The sequence below is a fragment of the Ostrea edulis genome, chromosome 5 (assembly GCF_947568905.1).
Source record: "Ostrea edulis chromosome 5, xbOstEdul1.1, whole genome shotgun sequence".
Lineage (NCBI taxonomy): Eukaryota > Metazoa > Mollusca > Bivalvia > Ostreida > Ostreidae > Ostrea > Ostrea edulis.
This window is the reverse complement of record NC_079168.1, coordinates 51,220,887-51,228,386: the sequence shown is the minus strand read 5'-3', so window position 1 is coordinate 51,228,386 and position 7,500 is coordinate 51,220,887. Positions and strand designations below refer to the sequence as shown.

The 7,500-nt window shown below is 34.6% G+C and overlaps 1 protein-coding gene across 1 annotated transcript in view; it reads right to left on the bottom strand.

Annotated features, from left to right (window-relative positions):
• The window catches only part of LOC125650470 (uncharacterized), a 34,531-nt gene that overhangs the window by 4,283 nt on the left and 22,748 nt on the right, over positions 1–7,500 (bottom strand). The gene's annotated exons all lie outside the window — the stretch shown is intronic.

The window sequence follows — 7,500 nt, the reverse complement described above, 5'->3', positions numbered from 1 at the left end:
AAATATCAAATGAATATCTGCAAGCACAACCAAAAAAAAAAGTGTCTGGAAAACTGATAATTCATGCTTTTTCTAAGTCCAAGGGCCATAACTTAGTGAAAAATAAATAGATCAAGACGAAATTTGAATTTGATCTGTAATTTGTTATGGCAAAGCAATGAACCAAATATGAAATAAATATCTGTAAAAGTAAGAACAGAGAAAAAAAGTGTGGAAAACTGATCTGCCGGACTAACAGACAGACAGATGGAGTGCAAGAGTCAGGGTAGAGAGTTTTGATGCAGACTGTTATGTTCCTCTTTCATCAAAATTAATGTTTTCTCTTAACTTCTACAATGTTCATGTTATAGTACTCTAAAAACTTTGAAACTCACTTCATATTTTCAAAATATTTCTTTATGTTCGGCTACATATTATCCAAACATTTCCAATATTGAAACCTACACCACCATTAACAAGAGCACCACCAGGGGTACATAATATGCGTGTGAAAAGCTAATAAGGTGTTTTTCTTATGCCATGATTTGTAGAACTTGGCTTCCAGTAGTATCAGCAATCATCAGGGTGTGATACACTTTCTTTGTATTGTAAAGACAGACAAATCAAGTTCTCTCTATGCAATATTTTCACTTGGAATAAGATGTATGTGTACTAAGTTTGATTGTCCTAGCCCCAACGGTTCAGTCTGTATCCTGCTACTACAACCTTGATCTTGAGAAACAAAAGGCATCCTCCAGTTGGCATAAAGTGTATGTGTACCAAGTTTGATGGTCCTAGCACCAACAGTTCGGTCTGTATGCTGCTTACAAGGTTTTCCTATTAAGTGATACTGCAACCTTGACCTTGAAAAATAATAGACATCTTCCTCTCATTATGGTGATCAACTGTACCAAGCTGTAATACCCTGGAGCTTATGGTTCGGTTTGTATCCTGCCTACAAGGTTTTCCTACTAAGTGATACTGCAACCTTGACATTTGACCTCTAACCTTGAAAAACTGTAGGCATCGTCCTCTCATCATGGTGGTCAAATGCACCAAGTTGCAATATCCTAGAGCTTACAGTTCGGTTTGTATCCTGCATACAAGGTTTTCCTATTAAGTATTACCATGACCTTGACAAACAATAGGCATCGTCCTCTCTTCATGGTGATCAAATACCAAACTGTAATATTATGGAGCTTACAGTTCAGTTTGTATTCTGCCCACAAGGTTTTCATACTAGGTTTTTCTACTAAGTGACACTACGATCATGACCTTTGATCTTGAAAAACAATAGGCATCTTCCTCTCATCATGGTGATCAAATGTACCAAGTTGTAAAATCCTGGAGCTCATGGTTTGGTCTATATCCTGCCCACAAGGTCCGGACAGACGGACAACGCCATACCATAATACTGTTCCATCTTCGATGGGCATATAAAAATTCTAATGTGAAGAAAGAACAAGTTTTTGATGATATTCTTTTTAAAAAATGTGATATTTCAATGAATTGATCTACATGATTTATGTTATCTATGTATATGAATGCCATAAAAATTGTGAATGAAATAACTTTCTGATAAAGGACACATATATCATATAATTGCATTGAATTTTGAAAATCTTGGGGGAGGGGCATGCACATCTGTCAGCGATAACTTGTAGGCTCAAAGTGTGGTAAAAACTTTCACAACCCAGCAATCAATATTTCATTTAAGTGCACATCCTTTTCATTCATACTTTTACATGTGTCTTAATACTTAAAAAATATTACTGGACAATGGCCTATTTCTCTTACCCATTACATGTAATGTGTACTGCCAGTAATAAATTCTTAATGAGAACCTACAATTACTATGTGCTTCCAATTGATGTAGAGAGGGAAACCAGAATAAACTGTAGAGTCCATTTTCATGTCAGAGCTGTGACATTAGTGGCTGGGAGATATATAGAGTACCTGTTGATTTAAACACTAATGATTCTTTTAATCTATCAATTGGAGAATATGGTGCATGCTTAATCATGTTAAGAGTTCCAAGCACTTTTCAAGATAATCATATATGCTATGAAATAAAGTTTTTATAAGATTTGACATACTTGAAACTAATTTTTTACCCAAAATAAACTCATTTTGGAAAATTATTTCAAAATATTGAAAAAATTTAATTAAGAACAAAAAACTATGAGGAGCTGTTTTAGTAGACTAAAACGTGTCTAGCAATAAATCTGACCTTTGACCTTCCCCTTACATAAGCCTAAAAAATGTGACCATGACTTTCCCACACTGCCTGCTTTGACTCATGAACTGATAGGTAGGTAATGATGACTTGCCTGTCAATTTGAAGGTCATACTGATAGGTAAGTAATGATGACTTTCCAGTCAATTTTGAAAGTCATACTGATAGGTAGGTAATGATGACTTTCCAGTCAATTTTGAAGGTCATACTGATAGGTAGGTAATGATGACTTTCCAGTCAATTTTGAAGGTAGACAAAGACGGTATTACACTGTCTTTTGGTGAAGGTCATACTGAAAGGTAGACATGATGGTATCACATTGTTCGCACCTGAGATTTGAAGTAATGTCAAGTTTTTGGGAAATGTATTTTTGATTTCTATATTGAAGGGGAATGAAAGAAGAAGTAAGCAAGCTCACATACCTCACACTCCAACATTGCTTGACAATGCCTCACATATGAAAATATTCATGATATCAAATTTGAAAGTTTAAAAGGACATATTAGGAGTAATGTCAATTTCTAAAATTTCACATAATTTTCAAGGTCCTGTCTTAAAATGGAACTTAAAAAGTGGGGGAAAGAGATCAAATTTTTAAATTATTGGCAAAAATACTGAATTTTTATACCAAATTTTGAGTAAATTTATTTAAACTTTTTTTTAAGAATTGGTATTCTGTTTGGAAAAATATATCAACCAAGTTAATGAATTACCACATTTGAACTATTTCCAAATCTCAACTACTTGTATCATAAATTATAAAACTGAAATACACGTATAGGAGTATAAAAATTAGAAGATGAAATTATTAGATGAAATAGAAACTATAATATGCAGATTTAGAACTTTTTGATTAATCAATCCTTCCGCCACAAATTATAGTTCCTGCCAAATCCTTTCAAAATTTGAATTGACACAAAATTTTTCAACTGGATAGGGTTTAGTGATAGATGTGTAATATGCTTGCACCAATGGGATCAGTATTGAAGCACTAAATACTTAGTTGTAGCATCCTACACAATTGTACTCAAAAGTTCAATCACACCTTACCGGATAGCATAAATGGACGTCGCATGAATAAAAATAATTGTGACATAATGCTGTCCTTTAGTATCTGTTGATGAAAGTCGTTTCCGTCGCTGCTCGGGGTTCCTGTGATTAGTGTATGAAGCGTATAAAACGCATAATAACTGCACGATTACTGGACATGCACCAGGCAATTAACGGTCGATTAATGGACATTACCGTCTGAATAACGGACTAGTAACGGGTTAAACGATTAAGAAACTGATATAAAATATTCTTTCAACATTAGACGAACAGACTTGTAATGGTCATGTGACTGATAAAATGGGTATGATTGAAAATGGATACGGTGTATATCTTTTCAGAGTTATCACGCTTGCTGATATATTTCCATGATACCTCCAAAAGGAAGGTTTATAAATGTTGGGAAAAGTAAAAGTAGAGCATGGGGAAAGGCTACAAGACCCCTATCACCTCCCTCTGACAATGCTAGGGAAGAGCAGACCGCCCAAGTTTCATAGGTAGAAATCTTGTCTGAATCTGGAGAGATTCCCAAAGGCATTACTGTCTGAATAATGGACAATTACTGGGTTAAACGAACGTGGGGCGCATGAGAAACTGAAATAACGTTCTTTCAACGTTAGACGAACGGACTTGTACCGGTCTCGTGGACCTCCTTTTGCCAACCGTTATTTGCCAGTTTCATGCATTTCTTGTCCGTAAATAATGTGGTTGATGTCCATCTTCCGTTGACCCACAGCATGTCCGGTTGTAATCTGGTCGTGACTCCTGTCCAAAGGACATTAACAGATTTGAACTTCACAAGTACAGGAAAAGAACCACAAGTTTTGATAAAAATGCATAACAATGCATAGGTACCGTACACTAAGCAGACTCCATAGTCCGGTAGTGTCCATTTCAAGTTTTGAACATGCTCAAAACTTTCTTCCAGATAGACCGGAGACAAGGAATGTGTTGGCCAAAAGAGAAACAGACAAGAAACGGAAAGGAATGGAGACTTGACAATTTTGTTATCCGTTGGAAGTCCATTAGCGTTATCCGGTGAGGTGTGACTGCTGCTTTATGGTGATACAGCTTGTGTCCATTGATATAGGTAAGTTGTCACACAAAGTCAGCTGAGAATATGTACAGTGCATTTTCACTAGATCAACCGTTTTAAGATCCCTACCCTGCAACCATAATTCCTATCCCAAGGGGTCATGAATTTCACAATTTACATAGAGGTTTCATTCCTCAATACTATGCACTCTAGTTGAGAGTTTGATATACAGAATTCCTAAGATTTTTGAAAAAATAATGCATTTTCACTACATGAATCTATCCTGGCACAGAACACCTGACTAAGAGGCCATAAATATTCACTATTTAGGCATCCTTGCTCATCATGACTGTACACACCGTTTGTCTGTAAGATGTCCCAGATTACAGCGGAAGACTTTTAAAAGATTTCATATATTTTTTAAGGTTTTGACCCTAGGGGTTCAGTATTCCCTAAATTCATAAATTTTTGTTCCAACTTCCCCATAGATATTCCATACCAAATTTGATCAAAGGTGGTCAAGCACTTTAAGAGAAAAGTTAAAGGGGCATGATCCGTAATTTTGCCAACAAAAATTGAATTCATTGAAAACTGCTCTATATTACATGTATATATTTCAGGATCTAATTATTTCAAACACATTTTAACCTAAAAAAAGGCACAGGAATATGTGATTTTGGTGATTAAATAATTATTGTCTAGCAAGACAATAATTCTTCATTATATATTTCTTTACACTAAAAGCGGTAAACTAATGTAGTTTTATTAGGTTTCTCTTGTTTTTGTACAAAATAACTGTTTTTATTAGTCATTAATATATATTCCTATGCCACTGCGAGTTTTAGAAGAAAAAAAAAGAAGGTTGCCCTCACTTTCACAGCTAATGCCCCTTTAATTATGTTCAAAGGTTAAGGAATGATGATGGACATCCACCAGTTGCCAGACATGTAATGTACACATGTTAAGTCAAATTATCATACAGATGACAAAATGACACTGATAAGAGTTCACTGAGACTATCAGCTAAGGGGAACTAAAATGTGCTGTAAATTCATTGGGATGAGTGGGAGGTGGGGTGGGGGTGTATTATGTCCCCTTCATATGGTGGGCTTGCAATTGGTGCAATTAAAAACTCTATGGTATATGGACATGGGCATAATTGTTCCTGAGTGAAAACTTAGATTTTTCACACCACTGTTTCATTTCATAGTCAATTTTCATAATAAATACCTTTTCCTTCTAGCAGCACTGCTGGAAACCAGAATGATGATACAAAAATCAATACGAAATTTAAACAGTGTAGCTGCTCTTTGTGGATTCCTGTTTTCTCAATTTAACTTATTGAATTAAAGTGTACCGACTACCAGCGCTGTAAAGAAATAGTGCCCAACTGTCAACACCATAAAGAAATAGTACCCAACTGTCAACACCATAAAGAAATAGTACCCAACTGTCTACACTGTAAAGAAATAGTGCCCAACTGTCAACACCATAAAGAAATAGTGCCCAACTGTCAACACCATAAAGAAATAGTACCCAACTGTCTACACTGTAAAGAAATAGTGCCCAACTGTCAACACCATAAAGAAATAGTACCCAACTGTCTACACTGTAAAGAAATAGTGCCCAACTGTCAACACCGTTAAGAAATAGTACCCAACTGTCAACACCGTTAAGAAATAGTCTGTCAACACCATAAAGAAATAGTGTCGAACTATCTTTCTTTGTATATAAATTGAATTGAATCAAATTTGAGAAGAACAAGAATATCAGTAAAACTGATGGATGCTCCCCGAAATGAATCTAACCAACGAACTACTTCATATGACAAATGACTTGCACAATGATCAATAACTATTGAAATATTGTTGAAATGATGGTTTCTTTTTCATATATAAGGTATGTTGAGTGACAATGACCTTTACAAAATGACCTTGAGTGACCTTTGTCTGAAAGTCATTTCCCTATTACTTACTTGTGTATCAATATATGATCAATACCTATTCAAAGGCTGTTGAAATAAGGTACTTTTTCTTTATATAAGGTATATGTCCTGAGTGACCTTGACCTTTCCAAAATGACCTTGAGAGACTTTGGTCCAAAAGATCAATAACTTGAAATATTGTTGAAATGAGGTATTTTTTTCATATATAAAGTACATGTTCTGAGTGACCTTAACCTTTGCAAAATGACCTTGAGTGACCTTTGTCTGAAAGCCATTTGCCTATTACTTATTTGTGTGATATATGATCAATACCTTTTCAAAAACTGTTGAAATAAAGAACTTTTTACATATATAAGGTATATGTTCTGAGTGACCTTGACCTTTCCAAAATGACCTTGGTCCAAAAGTCCCTGTCTCAAGGAATATTTATGTTCAATCATGATCAATCTCTGATGAAACATTTAGGAGATGGGAACTTTTATATCAAAAACTGTTGAAATAAAAATGTTTAAAAGTTCTGAGTGACCTTGACCTTTCCAAAGCGACCTTGAAAGACCTTGGTTCAAAAGTCCTTGTCTCAAGGAACATTTGTGATCAATTATATCAATTTCTGATGAAATGTTTCGGAGATATGAGCTCTGACAGACGGACAGACATGACGGCAACTATATGCTCCCCTGAAATGTCTCCTCCGAATAAAATGAAATTAATGCCAGTCTGAAATTCACACAAGCTAGCTTTCAATCATTTTCAGCATCTTTTTCAGATTTTGTGGTTTAACCAAAATTAAAATCAATAATACATAAAAAATTACTTTGTAAAGTTCCATTTTCACTATAAAGGCACATTTATCTGATTTTATTAGAAAATATGTTAAAGAATTTTTTTCAAACCACATTTAAATTAACTATTTTTATGGACTTATACATCATGGGAATATGAAGTACTCAAGCTTACCTCAATGTGGAACTACAGTGACATTTAACTTTGTGCTCTTGCACTACTAAACTGTCAATTATCACCTATACTTAAATGGTACATTATGCTTATTGATATTTAAGAATAGTAATGAATTATACAAATTTATCAAATTTAATCTAAATATTTTTTTTAATTTGGAGGAGAATTGGTGGACAAATTTAAGAAAAATATAGAAAAAATCCCAATGATAACATCTCAGCAATTTTCTCATTTGCTAGGGTCTGAAAACCTTACCACTGTGACATCACAATGTACGAACAGCTACATGTTGTA